At 37.0% G+C, this 24,027-nt stretch overlaps 1 protein-coding gene across 3 annotated transcripts in view; it reads left to right on the top strand.

Moving 5' to 3' along the window:
• Nucleotides 1-16,664, top strand: part of COBLL1 (cordon-bleu WH2 repeat protein like 1) — a 193,572-nt gene extending 176,908 nt beyond the window's left edge. For all 3 annotated transcript variants that reach the window (XM_055380234.2, XM_063694944.1, XM_055380236.2), the window contains one exon: nucleotides 10,213-16,664. The gene's annotated coding sequence lies outside the window, so the exon portion shown is untranslated. The remainder of the gene's footprint in view (nucleotides 1-10,212) is intronic.
• The last annotated feature ends 7,363 nt before the right edge of the window (nucleotides 16,665-24,027 follow it).

Raw genomic sequence — 24,027 nt, 5'->3', positions numbered from 1 at the left:
CAGTTTAGTCTTACAGTTGAATAGTACTTATATATTTTAATCATGTTGGAGTAAACTAGCCAGGTATTCATTGACTTTGTCTGCAATGATTGATTATCCCTCATTTTGTGTGGCTGGTGATTTATTTTTTGAGTTATTCATATGGAAATACTTTCTTTCCCAAGTAGATCATTGCCCTAAAATACTTTTCAATGTAAGAAATATAATATTGAACTTTTCATTTTGTCATGAAGTCTCAAATATAGGCAATGACTCTAATGTGACTCTATTCTTTGATTTGTGTCTTTTAACATCTGAAAATACTAGCTATTAGGAAAGAAAATTATGGCTCTCCAAATGGTAATGTAACACCATGGGATGACTCCCTTGTTTTCATAGATGACATGTTAGTGCTTATCTATACTTTAACCATCATAGGTGACTGCTTGAGCAGTGTCATCAGAGAATAGTGTGCAAATATATAGGACTTCATTTAACAATACTCAGTGGGATAGAACAGGAAGCAAAACCTTACCCTCTCTGCATTATAGGCTTTTCTGCAAAATGGGAAGCTGTCACTTCATCTGTGAAGCCTCTTCTAGGTATAAAGTCTCCAATAACTCTGATTGTTTTTATTTTTAAGTATAAGATTATACATTTTAGTAAAAGCAAAAAAAGGATTTTAAAGCTTATTTTCATTTATTTTTAATTTCAATTTTATTTTAGATCAGAGGGTACATATGCAGATCTGTTACAATGGTATATTGTGTGAAGTTTGGGCTTCCATTTATCTTGTCACGCAAATAGTGAACATAGTACCCAATAGGAAGTTTTTTAGTCCTTGCTTTCTCACTTCTCTAATTTGGTGTTCCCAGTATCTATTGTTCCCATCCTTATGTCTATGTGGACCCAAGATTTTGCTCCACTTATAAGTGAAAACATGCAATATTTGATTTTCTGTTCCTGTGCTAATTTGCTTAGGATAATGGCCTCCAGCTGCATCCATGTTTCTGCAAAGGGCCTGATTTCATTCTTTTTTATGGCTGTGAAGTATTCCATGGTGTATATGTACCACATATTCTTTATCCAGTCCAGCATCAATGAGCACCCAGGTTGATTCCATGTCTTTGCTGTGGTGAATTCTGTTGCATAGTTGTTGGTAGAACAATTTATTTTCCTTTGGGTACATATGCAGTAATGGGAGTGCTGGGGTGAATTGTAGTTCTATTTTTAAATACTTGAGAAACCTCCAAACTGCTTTCCACAGTGGCTAAACTAATTTACATTCCTACCAACAGTGAACAAGCATTCAAAAAGGACTTTAAAAAATAAAGATATTTTAAATGATTCATGGCTCAATATTTAGAATTTATTGTGGTAGACAATAACTGGTGAATATTAGGGATATGTTGGATTATAGCTATAGCTACCTTTATTTACATTTTCAAATATATGTGCATTGAAGAAAGAAATTTAAATGTGCAGATTGCCCTATGCCCTCAGAATATTAAACGAAGGCAATAAAACATGATACAACAAAACAAAATGGAAATTAGAAGTTTTTACATATTGACTAACACCCTGCCCTGAAAAACCCAATGCATACATTTAATATGTCTACTACCATGAAACTGAGATGAAAGGATGTTGCCATGATATTATACTGACTGTATTAGGCTGTTCTTGCATTGCTATAAAGAAATACCCAAGGCAGGGTAATTTATAAAGAAAAGAGATTTAATTGACTCATCATTCTGCAGGCTGTACAAACATGGTGCCAGCATCTGCTTAACTTCTGGGGAGGTCTCAGGGAGCTTTGACTTATGGCGGAAGGCAAGATGGGGGCAGGCATGTCACGTGGCCAGAACAGGAGCAAGAGAGAGAATGTGAGGGGAGTTGTCACACACTTTTAGTCAACCAGATCTCCCAAGAGTTCAGTCACTATGACGAGGACAGCACCAAAGGGATAATGTTAACCCAGCACCAAAGGGATAATGGTAAACCGTTAATGAGAAAGCCACTCCCATGATCCAAACATCTCCCACTAGGCCCCACCTCCAACACTAGGCATTACATTTCAACATGAGATTTGGCAGGGACATATATTGAAACGATATCACTGGCTCTTCAGAAAATCCAACATTAAAAATGCTAAATGCATAACAGAAGTAAGTTTATTAGTTCCATGTTACACAGGGAGTACTTGTAGGTTTTCTTTGAAAGGAGCCATTTATGATCCCTTCATTAGTGCATTTATAATATGATTCCATGTGCAAAATTTCCATTTCCACACAGTTTCTTGGTAACAAATCTCTTGTGTGAAGCAAGGTCTACTTGTAATCTTATGCTTTACTAAGCAAGGCTGAGTAGCCTCAAGGTCATTCAGACAAGTTTTTGGCTTCTGTGAGAAGACAGACCCAAGCTATTTAAGGAATATCTGGCTGCTGGAGAGCCTGAAGCCAAATTTGCAGCTCATCACTAGCAAGTGTATGTTTTTTAGATGTTAACTCGACTTCTGGCTCCATCTAACTTTTCCATACTTATTTTTCCTTTACCTTGTTTAAAAATACTCTCAATTCAAAACATTTTGAATTTCTCTATATTAAAAACAATATCAGTAACCTGCCTTAAGTTCCTTTTGATGCATATCTGGATATGAATTTAAAAACAAGAGTGAATAATTTGTGTGATTATTAGGAAGCTCAAAAGAGCAGAATTAAGAAACAGCCTATTGCCAAAATTATTTTTATGCTAGAATCAAAAGTGAATAACCATAAAAAACATTACTTCTTAACAAGAAATAACTTATTTGTTGAAAAACACAAATAATCAAATATGCCTTAAGTTAAATATATGGCTTTACTTGAAGTAATCCTAATACTATAGTACTTACTTATAAATTAAATTCCAAACAGTTTATGGATCTGCAAAAGATTATGACATTTTGAAAACTCTATTTCAATATTTAAAATGGCACATTGAAGTGTGATTCTCATGAAAATACCTATGACATCTACATTAATACACACTGGAAAGATAGTAATCAGTGAACTTCTGTGATTTCCACATGAATCAACAGTGGAACATTGCTTAATCTACCACTCAATTACATCATGTTTAATTTATGTGGAAATGTTTGGAAATGCTTAAAATGTCAGTGGTAAATCATTTTACAGTCTTAATTAAACACTTTTCTATGATAAATTGCTCTATAAACAAAGTAAAATACTATTCTTACATAACTATTAATTTATTGTGAAAGACTTCAACCCCAAATCATTATAGTTTCTTCTTTGTATGAGCCAAAGCTTGTATCCTTCAAGGATTCATTTTCCTGTCATGTGGCAAATAATTTTAATACTCATAAAATGCTTATTTCCATCCCATAGCTGGTTATCATTTTTTTAAACTCACAATATTTATTTCTTAATATATAAATATCATAACGAGTTACAGAGTCTCCAATAATGATTAATTCTTAAACTTTGACACTCTTTCCCCCAATAATAAGGTACTGAATGTAATATACTAAAGAGTAATGTTCTCCTCCCAAACTCCATTACTTTTATTATAAAGAATATTTAAGAAAGGAGTTCAATTTCACGGTAGAAACTAGTTGAAATGTAATTTTTATGTTTGGCACATGAAAGATTTTATGTTAAGCTGAGAAATAAATGTTTTGAATCAGAAAAATACTATCTAAAATCAATAACTTCACAGGTACAGTCTCTATAACTATAAAATCCAGGAAATGAGAGTCCCATTAGGGTTTAAATCACTATTTGATTAAATGTTTCAATCAAACCCATTTTGTAATGTTTTATATGCACACTTACTTAAAATGTAGTATTATTCAAGAGCTATGATTGCTTTATGTAATGTAATTTAGTTAAAATGGATGCAAATTCATATGATTCCAGTTACATATGAACTTAAAATTAGATGTCTGCTGCTTTTTGTATCGTTTTCCAGAAAAATGAGTCAACAACCAATTAGGAAACTGTACCAGTCAACTCTTGGTTACAAATTGACAGAAACCATTAATAACAAAGCAACGCAGTATGAGTATAATACACCAAAAGGAACATAGGTAGTGTACTACTGGGCTTGTTTTTCAGCTGAGGCCTCAGTGGAACTTTATGAGTCTCCTCCTCTACTTCACTTCCTTTGCCTTCAGTTTGAATCTCACTGGGTCAGAGTGAGGGATCTGAACCCCTCGTGGCCCTCCTGAATCAGGTTGCAGTATAATTTCGTTGACACTTTCTCCCAATCCCCAAGTATAGCAATAACTCTACTTTCCCCCAAGAGGAACAAGAAAACACAATAACACATTAACAACAGTGACAATCTTTTTATTTCCCTGTTTACTTACGGCATTAAAACTCCAAACTCGTACAGCCTTAATTTCCAAATCAGTGCAATATTACTGTGTCTCTTGGTAGAGAATTCCCCTTTTCTTGGTGCTAAGCTATCAGAGTCCAAAATCAAAAGGACAGAAAGCAGACAATTAGAATGTGTCAATAAGTGTAATCTCAAAGGCTTGCATCCCAGTTTCCAGTCCTAGGACTCCAGACGCATATATTTTAGCTAAGGGGGTAAAAGAATGCCATGTGGTAGTCACTTATTCAGAACATAAACCATATTCTGCAGGACAGTACCTCAAATTTGCAAGCTATTGACTCTGAATGAAGCTCATCTGAGTTTTCATGGAGTATGCAATACCCACAAATCCCTTGAACATCAGCTCATTGATTTGTTTCTCTATAATTTCCTTTAAACTGAAGCAATTTTGTGTGGGATACCATGCCCTTGCATACGGTAGACAATCTATAGATAGAGCAAGGACAGAGAAAAATGATCAATAAAAGAAAAAAAAATTGAGAATAAATATTTATTGCAAGAAGGAAAGATTTCTGCTACTCACTCCTTATTCCCTAAAAGATGGCAGTTGCCCACTCCGGACAACCTGACACCAAATAGTTCTTTGGTCCTTCTAGGTATAATGCTTATAAGGACTTATGATGGTCTACTGCTATTAGAAAATGGAGTTAAAATAATACAGGGAAGAGATCTTACTGTGTGGACATCTCATGATGTGAACGGCATACTCACTGCTAAAGGAGACTTGTAGCTGTCAGACAACCATTTACTTAAACATCAGGCTCTGTTACTTGAAGGGCCAGTGCTGCGACTGCGCACTTGGGCAACTCTTAACCCAGCCACATTTCTTCCAGACAATGAAGAAAAGATAGAACATAACTGTCAACAAGTAATTGCTCAAACCTATGCCACTCGAGGGGACCTTTTAGTGTTTCCCTTAACTGATCCTGACCTCAACTTGTATACTGATGGAAGTTCCTTTGTAGAAAAAGGACTTCAAAAAGCGGGGTATGCAGTGGTCAGTGATAATGGAATACTTTAAAGTAATCCCCTCACTCCAGGGACTAGTGCTTAGCTGGCAGAACTAATAGCCCTCACTCAGGCACTAGAATTAGAAGGAAAAAGAGTAAATATATATACAGACTCTAGGTATGCTTACCTAGTCCTCCATGCCCATGCAGCAATATGGAGAGAAAGGGAATTCTTAATTTCGAGGGAACACCTATCAAACATCAGGAAGCCATTAGGAGATTATTATTGGCTGTACAGAAACCTAAAGAGGTGGCAGTCTTACACTGCTGGGGTCATCAGAAAGGAAGGGAAAGGGAAATAGAAGGGAACCATCAAGCAGATATTGAAGCCAAAAGAGCCACAAGGCAGGACCCTCCATTAGAAATGCTTATAGAAGGACCCCTAGTATGGGGTAATCCCCTCCAGGAAACCAAGCCCCAATGCTCAGCAGGAGAAATAGAAACCTCCCCAACAGCACTTGGGTTTTCCTGTTGAGAGGGGGGACTGAGAGACAGGACTAGCTGGATTTCTTAGGCCGACTAAGAATCCCTAAGCCTAGCTGGGAAGGTGACCGCTTCCATCTTTAAACACGGGGCTTACAACTTAACTCACACATGACCAATCAGATAGTAAGGAGAACTCACTAAAATGCTAATTAGGCAACAACAGGAGGTAAAGAAATAGCCAATCACCTGTTGCCTGAGAGCACAGCGGGAGGGACAATGATCGGGATATAAACCCAGGCATTCAAGCCGGCAACGGCAACCCCCTTTGGGTCCCCTCCCTTTGTATGGGAGCTCTGTTTTCACTCTATTTCATTCTATCAAATCTTGCAACTGCAAAAAAAAAAAAAAAATGGAGCATTTGTAAAGACCGTAGCCATATTACCATTGGTAAGAACTCCATGTTGTTGAAACCATGAATAACCTTCATTCCTTCCATGACGAACATGTGGTTCTTGAGTCCTCTGGAATTTTCTGAGAAAGAAGGGTGACCTATGTCTACTGAGTGGGTCACCTTATTCACACTAGAGGCTTTGTGGTGAATATATAACTTTCCAAGAAATATATTCTCATTCTGGGCTCACTATAAAGGGTCATACCCCTTCAGCATACCCTTTCCCTAAACTTCCTCCACAATGCTCCGAGTTCACTATTTTCAAGTGCCTGGCTGTCTAACCAGTGCCTTAACAGCTGAATTGGTGTAGGTTCCTATTCTAGTTATTGTTGTTGCATAAAAAATTAACCCGCAGCTTTGTGTCTTAAAACAATCACTTTATTCTAATCATGGATTCTGTAGGTAAGGAATTGGAGTGGGAGACAATTTATCTTTGCTCCATGATGTCTGTGACCTCAGTTAGGAAGTCTCGAAGCCTGGGGATGACTCAATGACTGTGGGCTGGAAGCATCTGAAAGCTTGTTCATTCACATACCTAGTACCTAAACTGGTCTGACTCAAAGACTAGGACTGGTGACTGGGGCACCTACACGCAGCCTGTCTTGGCAACCACACAGCATGAGACAACTACAGGGTAGTAGGATTTGTTCCAGGTGACCACAGGAAATAATTTAATTAGCTGTTTCACTTTTCCATGCTAGGATGAGGCAGATCTAAATTCCATCCCTAAAATGATTAGGATTTAAAATTCCTTCAGCCTCAACAAGGTCAGATACAAACCCTAGATTCTGCCCATTTCACTGAGGCTCTGTGCTGTAACTAGCGACTGGTAACAATTTCTGTTTAAATGAGGGTCTTTTGCTGCACAACAAAAACAGACTCTGGCTTTACTAACCAGAAAAGAACTACACTGGAAGAATATAGGTTGGCTCAGACAGTCCATAGGAAGGCTAAATAACCACACTCAGGAAATGGGCCTTAGAGAATGGGAAGAGAAAATGTATCTAAACTTATAACTCAGTAACAGCTTGATAGGACATTGTCACTAGCAGTGCCACCACTAGGTCCTCACCATTGCTGCTGGCATGAACAGCTACCACTACTATGACTACTTGACCTAGTCAAGTTCTACTGCCTCCTCCAGAACAACCTCTAACTATCCCAATATGTCACTTACTACAGATCCAACATTCCTGCATTGAATATCCTGTTGGTTTACTAAGAGACATGCCTATATCTTAGTTCATGGGGTGAGAAGAGAGGTTAAATGTTCTTTCCAGTTCCCTAGAGGGAAGTGGGGTTTTGCCCCACCACATTTACACAACAAAATTCCTCCCAAGTAGAAAAGGGGCTTAGATTATATGTAGACAAAAATAAAGCAAATACCCACTGAACATATTAATCTCATTATTCAATAATTAAAATGATTGAATGGGTGAATTAAGAGTGAATTAGTTCATATAATTGCTTTAACTCTTTTCATTTATAAAATAAGGGTTTGACCTATGATCTCTGATTTTTATTATAACTTTAAATTCTTTTTTAAAAATTATTGTCAGCCGGACATGGTGGCTCATACCTAAAATCCCAGCATTTTGGAAGGCTGAAGTGAGAGGATCACTTGAGACCAGGAGTTGGAGACCAACCTGGGCAACAGGGAGACACTGTTCCTACAATAAATAAATAAATAAATATTTAAAAATTAGCCAGGCATGGTGGTGCATGCCTGCGGTCCTAGCTACTCAGGAGGCTGGGGTGGGACGATCACCTGAGCTTGGGCTGTCAAGGCTGCAGTGAGCCATTATTGGGCCATTGCACTCCGTCCTGGGCAACAGAGCAAGACTCTGTCTTAAAAAAAAGAAAAGAAAATATTGTCAGTATTATTTGCAGAGTCTCATCCACATGGTGGAGCCATATGCCCAGGACTTGGCAGTACCCACTGCACGAATATCATGAAATTCCTAATGAACCAAGTGGGCTAACATTTTGATGTTCCAATGGCTTGTTTTGTGTGTGTATATAAAACAGGTGTAACTAAAGATTATTGAACAAAGTTGGTTAAATGTAGTGCTTCTGCATCTAATTTTCCATTGTGTGAGCAGAAATGTGAGAATTTTTTTTTGACATCATCTCATTTTGCTTTCTGAACTACAGCACAGCTTGATTGTCTAGAGATAGTGTATAAACTAGCAGACAGCAAACTCAGGAAACACCTTTCCCAAGGATGTAGGTTCTTGGTACAGAAACCTTTTCATGAGAGACTAGGTTCCAAGGTTTACTATGAGGAAATTTGGGAACTTTCTGTTTAATTCACCTCCTCTGAGTCATTCCTTCAGTAGCCTAGATCTCACCTCTGAGAATGATTCAGCCTTTTTAAGCCAATACAGAATCTTTTAAGCCAATACAGAATCTTTTCTCCCTCCTTTGGGAAAGATTGCAAATATTCTTGGAGCAAAAGGTGATGACACTCCAGAACTGGCTGGCTTTCCTCTTCACAGTGGATCTGTGATGGTTCCCAAGGAAAATACCTACAGGGAATCTCCCTGGCTTCATCTTTTGGCAGCCAATGCCAAACCAAGCTCAAATCTTCAGAGAAAATTTCACTTGCAGTGGCTCTCAGAGTATGTTTTATTATTGAAAAATTGGGAGTAGTAAGAGTACCTGGAGCATATGGTGGTTGTGAAAACTAAGTGAGATGAGTTTTGAACAGTGCAGGGCCTATAGTAAGCACTAGAAATGCATTACATATTACTCTTATTATTTAAAATGATGCCCAAATTCCTTTGTGGGACATTCAGCACCCCTCATGATCTTGACCCTGCTTTCTTGTCTGGCTTTAACTTATCATTCTCCATACCATTCTTTCCCTGGCACCAGCAAAGCTCTGCTCCACCCTTACTGAACTACTTGTAGTTATCTTGAAACTTTCATCCTTTCTCTTGGCTTAGGGCTTTACACATGCAGCTCTCTTCTTCTGCCTAGAACATCCTATTCTACATAATTTGTCGTATTAAATTCTACTCATTCTTTGAGACCTTGCTTCATAGTTATCGTTGCAAAAGCTTTTCTGTTCTCCAAACTTGGGCCTGGTCCTATTTCTTACTAGATGCCCTTTAGTACTGTCTTAGTCCATTCAGGCTGCAATAACAAAACACCATAAACTGGGTGACTAACAAACAACAGAAATTTATTTCTCACAGCTCTGGAGGCTAGGAAGTCCAAGATAAAGGCACTGGCAGATTCAGTGTCTTGTGGAGGCTTACTTTCTAGTTCATAGATGGTGCCTTGTTGCTAGGGGCGAGGGTACCTCTGGAGCCTCTATTAAAAGGGCACTAATCCCATTCATGGCGGCTCTGTCCTCATGACCTAATCACCTCCCAAAGACTTCACCTTCTAATACCTTGGGTTAGGATTTCAACATATGAATTTCAGACCATAGTAAGTAAGTGCTGTTTACCCCTTTGTGAAAGTTCATTGTAAACTACTTGATTCTTTGGCTATCTCCCCGACTTCCCCATAAGATTCTTAGAGGTAGAATTTCCTGATGGTATAGCATATCACAGTGCCTGGAACATAGTGCATATCCCATAAATAAAGGAATAATGAGTAAATAGGCCACTTATGGCATGATAATTATTTCAAAACTGAAACAAAGAAAAGCAAGATATATTGGTGGCAATTATAAAACATCATGTATGTTTTCTGCCCAAAATATTCAAGCATACTTGGAATACATAAATAAAGAATCATTTGGGGTATAAGTATGTCTTATTCAAAATGGAAATTTGTAATCATTATGTATCACATATTTAAATGAATGTACTATAAAATATAATTAATGCTACAAGAAAATTATTGCACCAGATAGAGAAAATCAAATTGGTAAATTGATTAATTATATTCCTAATTATTTCTTATGTTTTTGTTTTCCTTTTTGTTTTTCAGTTAGGGCATCTGCCTTAACTTTGGCATAAAGATGTTCACTGATCCTGGCTTACTGGACTTTAATACAGTACTAATGAATTGAAGCACACTGTGAACTACAAACATATTTTCATTCATCATGGCAGATGCTCTTTGAGACTTGCATTGTGAGGACAGAAGTTCAATTAATGTGTTTCCCATTTGTTCTTCTGACAGATAGAGGCCAAATGACACAATGGGAAGATCTTCAACTAAGTGTCAAGAAAAAAACTAGTGTTCTAGTGTTCTAGAGTCCTCTTTGCCACTTAAAATAGCCTTGTGACTATAAGTGTGTCATCCATCATCTTGGAGGTTCAGAAATGGAAAGGAAAGACATTTTGTAAGTGGCATAGCATAAATGTCGATAGAATCCTGGCTTTGTCACTCCAACTTAGGTGACCACTAAACCATCTGTTTCCATTTTCTCTTTCACTTATTTAATATACATTTAGTGGTTAGCATAAACTGACGCTGTATTAAATAATTAAAAAATGAAATAAATGGTTGTTGTCTAGAGAAATGCAGCATTTAGTGTGAAAGGCAGACATCCAAACCTCACATGATATGGTCAATAAAAGCCTTTCTCAAATTTTTATGTGTATAGGAACCACCTGAGGATCTCCTTAAAATGCAGATTGTAGTTCACTAGGTCTGGAGTGGGACCTGGGATTCCTCATTTCACACAAGCTTCCAGGCTATGGATACTGCTGATCAGTGAATCACAGTTTGAGAAGTGAGTGTAATAAAATATAAACAGAAATATGCTATCAGAGCACATAAGAAAAGAAACTAACTGAACTATGTAGCATCCAAAGAGGAAGTGAGACGGAGTTGAAGGATGAGTAACAAAAGATGCAAAGGAAGGCATTTAAATGTCTTTGAGTAGAGGCACTATTTTATGTAGAACACAGAGGTATGAATTGCCATGGTGTGAGTGTAGAAAAATAATCCCACACTGGGGAGTCATGTACAGGGAGACCAGTTTCCAGGAAGAGCAACAGTTCACTTAGGAGGTAATGAAGGCCTGAATTACTTTAATGTATTCATGTGATTATTCATAGCTGAGTTTTCTAAAAGGTGTAGTGGAGAGGGCGTAATGAAGGGGAAAACAGGGAGGATAAAAAGAAAAAGGAAATACATTTCTCCCAATATATTTGTAAGGTAAAAAGTGACAAGGCCATGGCCAGGTTCAGTGGCTCATGTATGTAATTCCAGTGCTTTGGGAGGCTGAGATAGGAGGATCACTTAAGGCCGGGAGTTCAAGATCAGCCCAGGCAACATAGCAAGACCCTATCTCTACATAAAATTAGCCGAGTGTGGTGCCACGTGTCTGTAGACCTGACTACTTGGGAGACTGAGGCAGAAGGATCACCGGAGCCCAGGAGTTCAAGGTTACAATGAGCTAAGATCATGCCACTGCCCTCCAGCCTGAGTAACAACAGAGCAAGACCCTGTCTCAAAAAAAAAAAAAAGAAAAGAAAAGAAAGAAAAAAAGAAAAACAAAAACAAAAAAGAAAAAGCAAATGACAGACCCAAATCACTGATCATATGTGGCTGAGGGTAAAAGGGGAGAGAGACAGGAAAATGTATTGCTCTGGTGACTGGTAATGTTGTTTTTACTCAAGATAATGGTTATACTAGGAGAAACAGTTTCTGATTTGTTGGAGGAGGTAAAAAGTGAAGACAAAATGAATTTGAACATTGAAAATTTAATGACTGAGGGACATATTTCCAGGGCCACTCTAGGTTTAAAGATCTATTATTGCTTCCCTATTATTAAGTACATTTTCTTTGAATGCTGCATAGAGTGGCTACTTCATATTTTATAATAAATTTAAACAACAATTTTGAAAAAAATTAACATTTTAGCATCATTTCATGAGTCCTTTGAGTGACTTCATTTTCTCATTTGTAAATTCTTTGTGTATTCCTTAAAGTTGGGTGTTATGACTTTTAATAGTACTAGGAATAATGCCCGCAAGATGGCAGAGGAAGGTGCCTAGACCTTGCTCCCCAACAGAAACACTGACTTAACAACAATACACAGCTCAAAAAGCCTTTATGACAATGGTAGAATTCAGTTAGAAAGTTGAAGTACACCAGGCAAACACAAAGTCAAGAATAGCCCCATTGAAATGGGAAGGAGAAGCAAGCTCCTCCTAAGCTGTTACAGTTCATAATCTGAATGAAAAGCCCCAATGTACAGCTTCTCCCTTGGGGGAAAGAAGAAGATTGGAATGTATGTCCAAGTTTCAGCTTTTGGGGTGGGAGGAGGGCACAGCCTGAGAGATTGGTTTCTATCTCTCCTAACTTGGAGCATTAACAGGGAACTGGGATGCTTTGGATGCCTGAGAACAAAATGCAGCTCAGTGAATTGTGGCAGCACCAGAGAAACTGCAGTACTACAGACAGACATCAGAGAGAGCAAGAGATGACAAGTTCCTGAAAAATAAACTGGCAAACCTCTCACTATAAAATTACATGCACAAATTCAGGGAAGATACATTCCCATAAAAGGCTTGTGAGGCCACTAGAATCTCTATGCAGGCTGATTTATGAAGGTCTTCCCCGTACAAAACCAGTGCACAAAGATTGGGAGAAGTGGCTGCGTTTTAAATGCAAAAATCACAATAAAACGTAAGGCATACAAACAAATAAGAAAACAGGGCCAATTCAAAAGAATAAAGCCAATTTCCCAAAACCAATCCTAAAGAAACAACAAGATCTGTGAAAGTAGCTAACAAAGAATTTAAAATAATCGTCTTAAAGAAGCTCAATGTGCTTTTAGAGAAGATAGAAAACTAAACAAAATCAGAAAAATGATGCATGAACAAATTGAGAGTATCATTAAATAGATTTTTTAAAAACCTAGTAAAAACAGAACCAAACAAATTCTGGAGCTGACAAATAAAATAACTGAATTGAAAAATTCACTAGAACAGATGAAAGTAGACTTGATCAAGCAGAAGAAGGAATCAATGACTTCAAAGACATTGAAATTTCAAAGGTCACTTGAAATTATCAAGAGAATAACAACAACAAAAGAACAAAGAAAAGTGTTGAAAGCCTAAGGAACTTATAAGACACCATCAAGCAGAGCAATATATACATTATAAAAGTTTCAGAAGAAGAAGAGAGAGAATGGGGCAGAGAGCTTATCTGAAGAAATAATTCCCAAATCTGAGAAAGAAAATTGTTGTCCAAATTCAAAAAGCTCAAGGAACTATAATGTTGATGAATGTAAAAAGGCCCACACTAAGACACATTATAAAGTCAAAAGACAAAGACAAAAAGAGAGTCTTAAAAGCAGCAAGAGAAAAGTAACTCATCACATACAGGGGAACTTCCATAAGATTATAAGTGGATTTCTCAGCAGGAACACCTGCTTTACAAGAGAAGAAAGATCTCAAATCACCAACCTAAATTTACACCTTAAGTAACTAGAAAAAGAAGATCTAACTAAACCTACAGTTATCTAAAGGAAAGAAATAATAAAGGGTAGAGCAGAGATTAATAAAATACAGAAGAGAAAAAAGTCAGCAGAACTGAGCTCATTCTTTGAAAAGACCAACAAAATTGACAAACTAATCTTCTCAAACTCTTCAGAAAAATGGAAGTGGGGGAACACTGCCTCTTGATGCAAAATCCCTCAACAAAACACTAGCAAACCAAATCCATAACACATTAGAAGGATTATACATCATGACTAAGTGGAATTTATTCCTGGAACGTGAGGATGGTTCAACATATGAAAATCAATCAATGTTATACACTACATTAACAGAATGATGGACAAAAACCATGTGATCATCTCAATTGATGCAGAAAAGGCATTTTGCAAAACTCCAAAAACTTTCATCATAAAAACACTCAACACAAAAGGAAAATAAAAAGGGAATGACATCCACATAATAAAGGCCATATGTGAAAAGCCTACAGCCAACATCATGCCAATGGTGAAAAACTGAAAACTTTTCCTCTAAGATCAGAAGCAAGGCAAGAATACCCACTCTTGTCACTTCCCTTCAACATAGCACTGGAATACCTAGCCAGAGCAATCAGACAGGAAAAAGATATAAACAGAATCCAAACACAAAAGGACTAAATACAATTATCTGTGTTTACAGATGACATGATGTCTTATGTAGAACACCCTAATGATCCTATAAGAAAACCTATTGGAACTAATAAACATATTCAGCAAAGTTGAAGAATACAAAATCAACATGCAAAAATCAGTTGCATTTCTATATATTAACAATAAACAACCTGAAAACAATTTAAGAAAAAATATGATTTTCAATAGTATCAAAAAGAATACTTAGGAATAGGCTGAAGCCAAGAGGCAAAAATCTTGTACACTGAAAACTATAAAACGTTGCTGAAAGAAATCAACAAAGACACAAACAAATGGAAATGCATCATGTTTGTGGGTTGCAAAACAATATTGTTAAAATATCTACCCTACCCAGATCAATCAATGAATTCAATGCAATCACTGTCAAAATCCTAATGGCATATTTTTTGTAGAAATAGAAAAAAAGAATCCTAAAATTCATATGGAATCTCAAACGACAATGATGAAATGATCTTCTACAAAGGCACCAAGGCTATATAAGAGAGAAAAGACAGTCTCTTCAGCAAATGATGTTGGGAAAACCGTGTATCTATATCCAAAAGAATGAAATTCAACCCTTACCTTATGCCATATACAAAACTTAAAATGGATTAAAGACCTAAATGTAAGATCTGAAACTATAAAACTCCTAAAAGAAAACACAGGAAAAAATCTTCATGGCATCGGATTTGGCAATGATTTCTTGGATTTGACACTGAAAGCACAAGCAACAATAGCAAAAACAGACAAATCGGACTAATGTAACTTGAAAACTTCTGCACAGCAAATAAAACAATCAACAGAGTGAAAAGGTAACTTATGAAATAGGAGAAAATATTTGCCAACTATATATCTTATAAGGGGTAAATATCCAGAATGCATAAAAAACTACTAAAACTCAACAAGAAAAAGAAAAGCAACCCAATTAAAAAAATGGGCAAAAGATTTGAATAGATATTTCTCCAAAGAAGATGTAGAAATAGCCAACAAGCATATGAGAATATGCTAAACATCAGTAATCATTAGGGAAATGCAAATCAAATCCACAGTAAGATATCACCTCACACCAGTTAAGATGGCCACTGTCAAAATAATCAGAAAATAACAAGTGTTGGTGAGGCCATGGAGAAACTAGAACACTTGTACACTATTGGTGAGAATGTAAACAGTACAGAGATTTCTCAAAAAATTAAAAATAGAATTATCACATGACCCAGCAATCCCACTTCTAGGTACATACACAAAAGTATTGAAAACAGGAACTCAGAAACATATTTGTGTACTGACATTCATTGCAGCATTATTCACAATATCCAAGAAGTGGAAGCAACATTAATGTCTGCCAACAGATGAATGGATTTTAAAAAACATATTCAGTGTATTAATCCATTTTCATGCTGCTGATAAAGACATACCAAAAACTGGGCAGAAAAAGAGGTTTAATGGACTTACAGTTCCACATGGCTGGGGAGGCCTCACAAATATGGTGGAAGGCAAGGAGGAGCAAGTCACGTCTTACATGAATTGTGGCAGGCAAAGAGAGAGCTTGTGCAGGGAAACTCTCCTTTTTAGAACCATCAGATCTCATGAGACTTACTCTCTACCACAAAAACAGCACGGAAGAGACCTACCCCATGATTCAATTATCTCCCACCGGTTCCCTCCCACAACACGTGGGAACTATAGAAGCTACAAGATAAGATTTGTGTGGGGACACAGATCCAAACCATATCATTAAGCCTGAAGAAAGAAGGAATAACCCTGTTGAGATATACAACATGGAGGACATTATGTTGACTGAAATAAGCTAGTCATGAAAAGACAAATGCCATATGATCCCACTTATATGAAGTATCTAAAACAGTCAAACTTTTAGAAACAGATAATAGAATGGTGATTGCCAGGGACTAGAGGGAGGGAGAAATAGATAGTTATTGTTTAATGGGCATAAGGTTGCAGTTTTGTAAGATGAAAAGAGTTCTGGAGATGGAGGATGGTGATATTTGTACAACATTCTGAATGTACTTAGTACCACTGAACTGCACACTTAAAAATGGTTATAATCGTAAATTTTCTACTATGTTTTGACCACATTAAAATGATTTTGAATACAGTATCTTCTAATCTTGCCTGTGGTGGTTCATATAATACAATTGATTTTCTATCTCTTCTTCTTAATTATTGCTAGCATCATTTAAGCTGCCTTTGTACAAAAGTGATTATTGACCATATCTTCTCTTTTCACAGTACCTTTTCATTTCTCATGAGTTCTATTTGATTATATTCCAGACTCTTTAAATAAATTATTCTGAAATGATTTGTCATAAATAAATTATTTTTGGTAGTGAATAATATTGGAAGTATAAAAGAAGTACTATATGGTAAAATGAATTTAGTAAACTTTTGTCTCTATTTGTAGAGCTGATTTCCTTTATATAATGGGAGTTTCAAAATCATGAATCCTCAGGGCCAGAGAGGTAATACAGTGTAGTGAAGCAGGCTGGGTATAAGAATTCTGGCATTAGCGTTTTAATACTACCGTTGAAACTTAGCCTTGGTGCTAGGGAGACATGGGGGTTCAGTAGGAAGTGTGGCAAACTGGAGAGCATAGGGCCCAGGTAAAGGGGTAGCTATTCATAGTTCCAGGGGATTGATGCTATGTGGGAATGCACATCCTCTCAAGATCTTCTGATTTTTACAGAGAAGTAAAGATTTGCATTTTCATTTGAAATCTACTGATCTTACCTATATTGGGGCAAATATTTTAAAAATACTCTTCACAGTTGTTATGGGTTGAATGTCTCCCCTAAAAAGGTATATTGAAGACTTAACCCCAATACCTGTGAATGTGACCTTATTTTGAAATAAGGTCTTTGCAGATGTAATCAAGATACATTGAGGTCATTAGGGTGGGCCTTAATACAATATGACTGGTGCCATTATAAGAAGAAGAAAAGAGAAAAATACATACGAGAATGCCATGTGAAGACTGAAGCAGAGATTGAACAGAAGCATCTACAAGCCAAGGACCACCAAGGACTCTCAGCATCATCAGAAGCCAGAGGCGAGGTATGAAACAGATTCTCCCTCAAATTCCTCAAAGGAACCAACCTTGCCAACAACTTGATTCAAACGTCTAGCCCCCAGAACTGTGAGACAAAACATTTCTATTGTTTTTCTAAGTACCCAATTTGTGGTACTTTGTTATCGCAGTCCTGTGAAACTAATGCCATAGTAAGTAAACATACCTGTGAGTTTTATATGTTGTTTGCCACCATGTCATATTAATAATCTTATTATGGATTTTTTGAAACCCAAGAATTTTTAAAAGTACATGTTTGTGGCTATGCCTCTTTGGAATATAGCAAGGTACTTTGTGTCATTATCAACATCTCCACCATCTTCTGATCTCTTACTCCAAGAGATGACCAGAAAGGTAAGTATTTGAGTTTATTACCTCAATAAACATTAAGGACTTACCAGGTACCAGTTACTGGACTAGGCACAAGAGGTAAAACTGAAAAAGAAAATCCCTTTTTCCTCAAGAAAGTTACCGTTATAAAATCAGTTCTAATACAGTAACTGTGATGATGATGGGGTAGCACAGATTGCTATAAGACAAAGGAGGAGCTCCTAACACCAACAAGAGGCTCGGAAAGTGATCACGGGGTGAACTGATAGCTTATTTGGCCTACAACTAGTATTCACCGGAACTAAATTCAAACCCAAACCTCGTTCTACCTTACCTCTCCTTTGGTTTTTTTCATCTGCAAAATGAGGATAACATTACTCCTTAAAGCTCTGTGGTGATTAAAAGAAATAGGAAGTACATTGTCTCAATGTCTGATCATGGTAGACCTTACTTGTGCCCACTCAAATCTGGCCTTCCTCCCTGTCCTGGATACATGGAAGACATTTCCCAGATGGAAATGGAAGAATACACTTCCCAGAATCCTGCTTGCAGTTAGGGGGAGGCTTGTGACCAGTCCTGGCCAAAGTGTGAAAGCACAGAAGGGCCAGCATGTGATTTTTCATACTCTTGTCCCCTTGCAGGGACCGAGGAGACCATGTGTTCTACACGGTAGAGCTGCAGATGATGACATTTGTGTCATCTAGGATCCCCCAGCAACTATGTGGAATAGAACCTCTGCCAAAGGGGTCCTTTCCACATGATAAAAACAAAGCCTTGTTTTGTTAAGCCACCAGGATTTGAGAGTAAATTTTTCACAGCAATTTATCTTAACCTATCCTAATTAATATACCGGTCCATAAAACATGCTCTGCAAATGTCAGTTTTCTTCTTTCTTTTGATAATAATTTAGAAATAACCATTAAGTTTTTAAAAAGTATTAAAAGTTAGGCTGTGTATTACCCAGCTGCATACAATATTCTTATTCCAGGTTCTGAGACAAACCAAAAGCTGCTATAATAGTTGAGAAAGCAACTGTGTCCTAAGATGAGCTGAAATAAAAAATCCATTCATTGTCATAAAAAGTCACATCTCATTAAAGATCATTTCTCTCATTCCTCCAGACCAAATTATTTAAGTTTTAAAATAGCAGAAGAACATTGAAAAAACATATCAATGCTAAAAATTTCAGCTTCAGGTTTCAGTCACTATTCTTAACACACCTTCAAAGGGTTTTGAAGATTTCCAGGAAGGGGTTATTCAACAAAAAGAAGTCTTTTATTTTCTCTACAAAATGGGACATAGGAAAAAAGATGAGAGTAAATATAATACCAACTTTTCTGCTCAAACAAATCTAAAAACTTTTGCCTAATATTCCACATCTTGATGATATGTTCTGATTTGCTAACCAACCTCATTTCTCACTTTTTCCCAACATAGACTTCATTTTAACCAAGTCTTCTCAAAGTCCACAAACAAGCCATATTCATTCCTTCTTTATGTCTTTACCCATTTGCCTGAAATGCCCTTCTCTCTTACTTGGAGAATGAGCTCTGCGTCTGCTTCCTGTGGTGGTATTTTGTCCTCCGGGATTCAATATTTTTGTATGCCTAGCAATTTTGTCTCTTTTCTGGACTATAACTCTCCAAGAACAGAAATGATTTTTTTTTGAACACTTTACCTCCTTATCCTCAAAGCTCTGGCACAGTACTGAACACACCACCAGCAGTAAGTAAATTCCTCTTGGTTGGCTGGTCTGTGAGTGTGTGTGGAGAAGGATGGGTAATGAAGTGTGAGCAGGGAGAGTGGAAAATTGAAGTGGTTTTAGCAGAAAGTCTAGCAGCTGAAGAATCAGTCTCTGGAGGCAGGGGGGACTTAAAAATTGTCTTCCACAGTTTTGTTTTTTAGTTGAGTATTACCAATTAGTGACCATTTAACAATAGGCTTACCACAACTGCTCCATAGAGAATGAAAGTATGCAGTGAGGCACTTCAGAAACTTTCCTGCTTGGAAGTAGCTCTGTGTGGCTGTAGAAAGAGGCCCTGGGAATGTTAACTACTGTTCATATTTTAAATATCAAGTACTATATTCTCTACTATTGCCTCCACTTTTGAGAAAAACATGCATGATCACTGGGTACAATGTATGTATTGTATCATTTCACCCAAACTGTCACCCAAGTTCTGGATGTAGCACAAAGAGGTTTTATGTAACAATGTTTCAGTTTGTTAATAATGTGATGCATACTCATGTGAAGTGCATTGGTACCAGTAAGTATAAAGATTTAAGATGTGTAGGTAGATTTTTCTCAGCTTCCTGATTGTACAACAATATATTGTACCCTGTCAAAATTGCTATTTTCAAATATATTATGTTAAAATAGGTGCTGAATTAGATTTGATGTTCTGAAAATGAAAGGTCATATGCTCGAGTCAGGGCCATGAACTGAACTTGAGCGGAAGTAGAAGGAGTGGAAGTAGAGGAGGAAAGGATTGGGAGGGAGATGTTCAGTTGAGCATAGTTACTCATTGGATAAGCATTTCTTGAATGCCAGGTGCTGTTCTAGGCACCGAGGAGCTCCAAGGATCCAAGATAGACTTGCTCTCCACAACCATAGAGCATACATTCAATTTGGGGAGATAGGCAATATGCAGTTGAGTAAATGTTCATGATGGCTTCAGGCAGCAGTGAATTCTATGAAGAAAATAAAACAGGGTGATGTACCAGGGAGGGAAGGGTTGTGGAGGAAAAACTCTATGGGGAAGTAACATGTATCAAAGGCCTAAGTGACACAAAGGAGATAGCTTTTCCTCAATGTGGGGAAAGAATGTCCCTGCAAAGGCCTATAGGCTCCAGTGAGCTTAGTATGTTTATATTTGAGGAACAGGAGGAAGGCCAGCATGACGAAGGCAAAATGAGGGGGCAGATGAGACAGGATAGAATGGCATGGGGCCAGGCTGTAGGCCATGGCAAGGAGCTTGGGTTTTAATTCTGTTGAAGATTGGAGCACTGACGTCCTATTTTATTGATTCTGGCAGGACCTGTGTACAGTCTGCCTCCGTGTCCACCTGTTCCTAGCTGGTGGCTTCAGGTGCGTGTTTTCTCCCTTTTCTTGTCCTGCCTGCTGTTTTGAGGAAACCACCATCTTTCAAACAGGAAGGCTTCATGTCTTTGAGGGATTATTTGGAGAAAACACATATTCTGTGACTCATTAGCCCTTTCTCAAAGTACACCTGGTCCTCATGTGTGGCTATTTTTGTAACAAACAGAATACTAGTTATGAAACAAACCTAAATGTGAGGATGGGTAAAATGGAGTGCCCTTTAGAAGCTCCATGTCGTCTCTTGCGGTGTTGGTCCCAGGGCCAACATATTCATATGGCTCAGTAGACACAGCACTTTGGGCCTACGATACTTTTAGGGGTACATAAAGTGACTTAATTATTTTAATAATAAAAAAGTAACTTTTAATTAAATAATATATTCACCTTTATACCAAAGCATTTATAAAATATAATTTAAATATTTTTATGGAGGAAGGGACTGAGGAAGCAAAAGGACCCATAGGGAAGTCATGATACCACCCATGTTACTGCTTATATAATAACAGACATTAACGTACTGTGTACTCTTCAATAGAATTATTATTCTGAAAGAAATACATTTTATTTTGCTTGTTTTAGCTTATTAAATTAATGGACTCAACTTTTTGAATAATAGACTACTGTACCATTGTATTATACATGGTATGACATAGGCATAGTGTTAAAGCAAACTAAGTATGGCCTGAGAAGGACTCTGTACTTCTATATTTGAGTCCTTTTGGATGAACTGCAACCTAACTTAATAGGTGGACAAGACTGAAAGCCTAACTTAGAAGTATGTGCTTCTAACAATAGACGAGTCTTGGCCAATCCCAGCAGCCATACTTCAACCACTTATACCCTGCTGAGTGTTCAAACTGTGTTCAAATAACGCAAAATGACAGCCTGTAACAATTGAGCTGTTTCTGTACCTCACTTTCAATTCCTGTACGTCACTTTACTTTTTTTGTCTATAAATCTGTTCTGACCACAAGGCACCCCTGGAGTCCCTCTGAATCTGGTATGCTTCTGGAGGCTGCCCGATTTGCAAATTGTTCATTGCTCAATTAAACTCTTTTAAATTTAATTCAGCTGAAGTTTTTATTTTAACAATAATTATAGATATATAAGCAGAATATTTTAAAGACTAGATTAAAAGGGGAAAATAATGTTTATATAATTTTCAAGTTAATGATATATAAAATCTTTGCTCTTAATAAAATTTTTTTTTTTAGTGAAAGTTATATAATTGCATATGCTGAAATTGTGTGAAAGTCTTGCTTTAATATTTTGTAACCTAAGAGTTTAGTTCAGCTTCTTAAACTTGGCTGAAAATTATACTTCACAAAGATTTGTATTTCTAATAGAAAGAGTACAGGAAAGGTGGCACTTAAAAAATCATGATACTAATTTTTCGATCCTATCTAAAAATTATGCAAATGTTTTGTTGAAATTCATCAGCGCGGTGTCTTCTTAAATACTTGTTTTTGACACCTAATCAAAGTTGTTGAATTGTTACATTTTTAGCAATGAGTTCATGACCCACTGAAATTCTTTATTTAGAAAATTTGTAAACAGGTATAAAATGTTACCAAGTTTTTTGTTGCTGGTTTGGGTTTTGTTTTTAGTGAGGAGGTCTTGCTAAGTTTCCCAGGCTGGACTCAAACTCCTGGGACTAAGCGGTCCTCCCACCTCAGCCTCCTGAGGTATTGGGACTACAGGCACCCGTTAGTGTGCTTGGCTTAAGAATTTTTCTTTTGTTTGTGTCTTTTTAATTAAGAAGCAATTATTAGAGTACTTATAGGTGACATATTTACAGCTGCTGCTAAAATGAAGCAAAATCACATAACAATAGAAATATTTCTAAAGACTCATTTTCAAAATGCTTTTTCCTTTTGTGAGTTTCTTTCAAAAAGACAGTTGATGAATCACTCATTGATAAAATACCAATTTTATCTTGATGGAATCAATTTTAAACTGTCTTTAAAAAGTATCTACCAGGTAGCATTCTACGGAGGCCTATCTGTAAATGCAGCAAAGTTCAGCAAATTTGGAGCACTTAACTAATTCGCAATGTAAACTCAATTTTTTATTTCAACAACCACTTCAAGTACTTTGGGAAGATAGCCAGTAGAACACAACAATTTCGTGGTCATTGTCTTCCTCATTACAAAGTATTTAAACGTTACAATATTGAAAATAATAAGGTTTAAAAGTGACTTAATGGGACAGGGAAATCACAATCCATAGCAAAACAGTGAAAGCGAACCCAAGAGTGCTAGAGTAGTTCTCAAACAGCATCGACTCTTATAATATGCCCTGGGTATAACTTAAACACTTGGTATGAACTGAACTTTGCTAATATACAGAGGGTGTGAAGGTGCCAGTGTAAATATCTATATTAATGATAAGTAAAGCTTAATTTCTTTTCTATTTTTTAGGCAAGAAATACTTATAAATTGGAGGCTTGATAGTTTCATCTTGCACTATAACAAATTATTTTATTTTAGAGGCCACTCTATTAAATTGCTATCGTTTCCAGTCTTTTTAAACTTTATATTATGTTTGCCTTCTCCTAACATAATATTTACTATGACATGGATTGCTTTTCTTATTTTTGCCAACCAATGTGCTTCAATGACAACAAATAAACATGGAAATTACAGACACCTTCCAAATATTCTACACATTTATGCAGATTATTTTCAGGGTTTCTCATATCAATTGAAATTAATAATAAAAGTTAGTTAAAAATTTGTTTCTATAAAAGAACAAAACCATGTTCTTTGTGGCAACATGGATGCAGCTGGAGGCCACTGTTCTAAGTGAATTAACTCAGGAAAGGAAAACAAACATGGTATGTTCTCATTTATAAGTGGGAGCTAAACATTAGGTACTCATGGACATAAATATGGCAACAATAGACACCGGTAACTACTACAGTGGGGAGGGAGGCAGGAGAGCAAGGGCCGAAAAACTAACTGTTGTGTGCTATGCTCAGTAGCTGGGTGACAAGATCAATCATACCCCAAACCTCAGCATTATACGATGTACACACGTAACAAACCTGCACATGTACCCCCTGATTCTCTTTTTTTTTTTTGAGACGGAGTCTTGCTCTGTCGCCCAGGCTGGAGTGCAGTGGTGCGATCTCGGCTCACTGCAAGCTCCGCCTCCCTGGTTCACGCC

The sequence above is a fragment of the Gorilla gorilla genome, chromosome 11 (assembly GCF_029281585.2).
Source record: "Gorilla gorilla gorilla isolate KB3781 chromosome 11, NHGRI_mGorGor1-v2.1_pri, whole genome shotgun sequence".
Taxonomy (NCBI): domain Eukaryota; kingdom Metazoa; phylum Chordata; class Mammalia; order Primates; family Hominidae; genus Gorilla; species Gorilla gorilla.
This window is presented reverse-complemented; position numbering and strand designations above follow the sequence as displayed.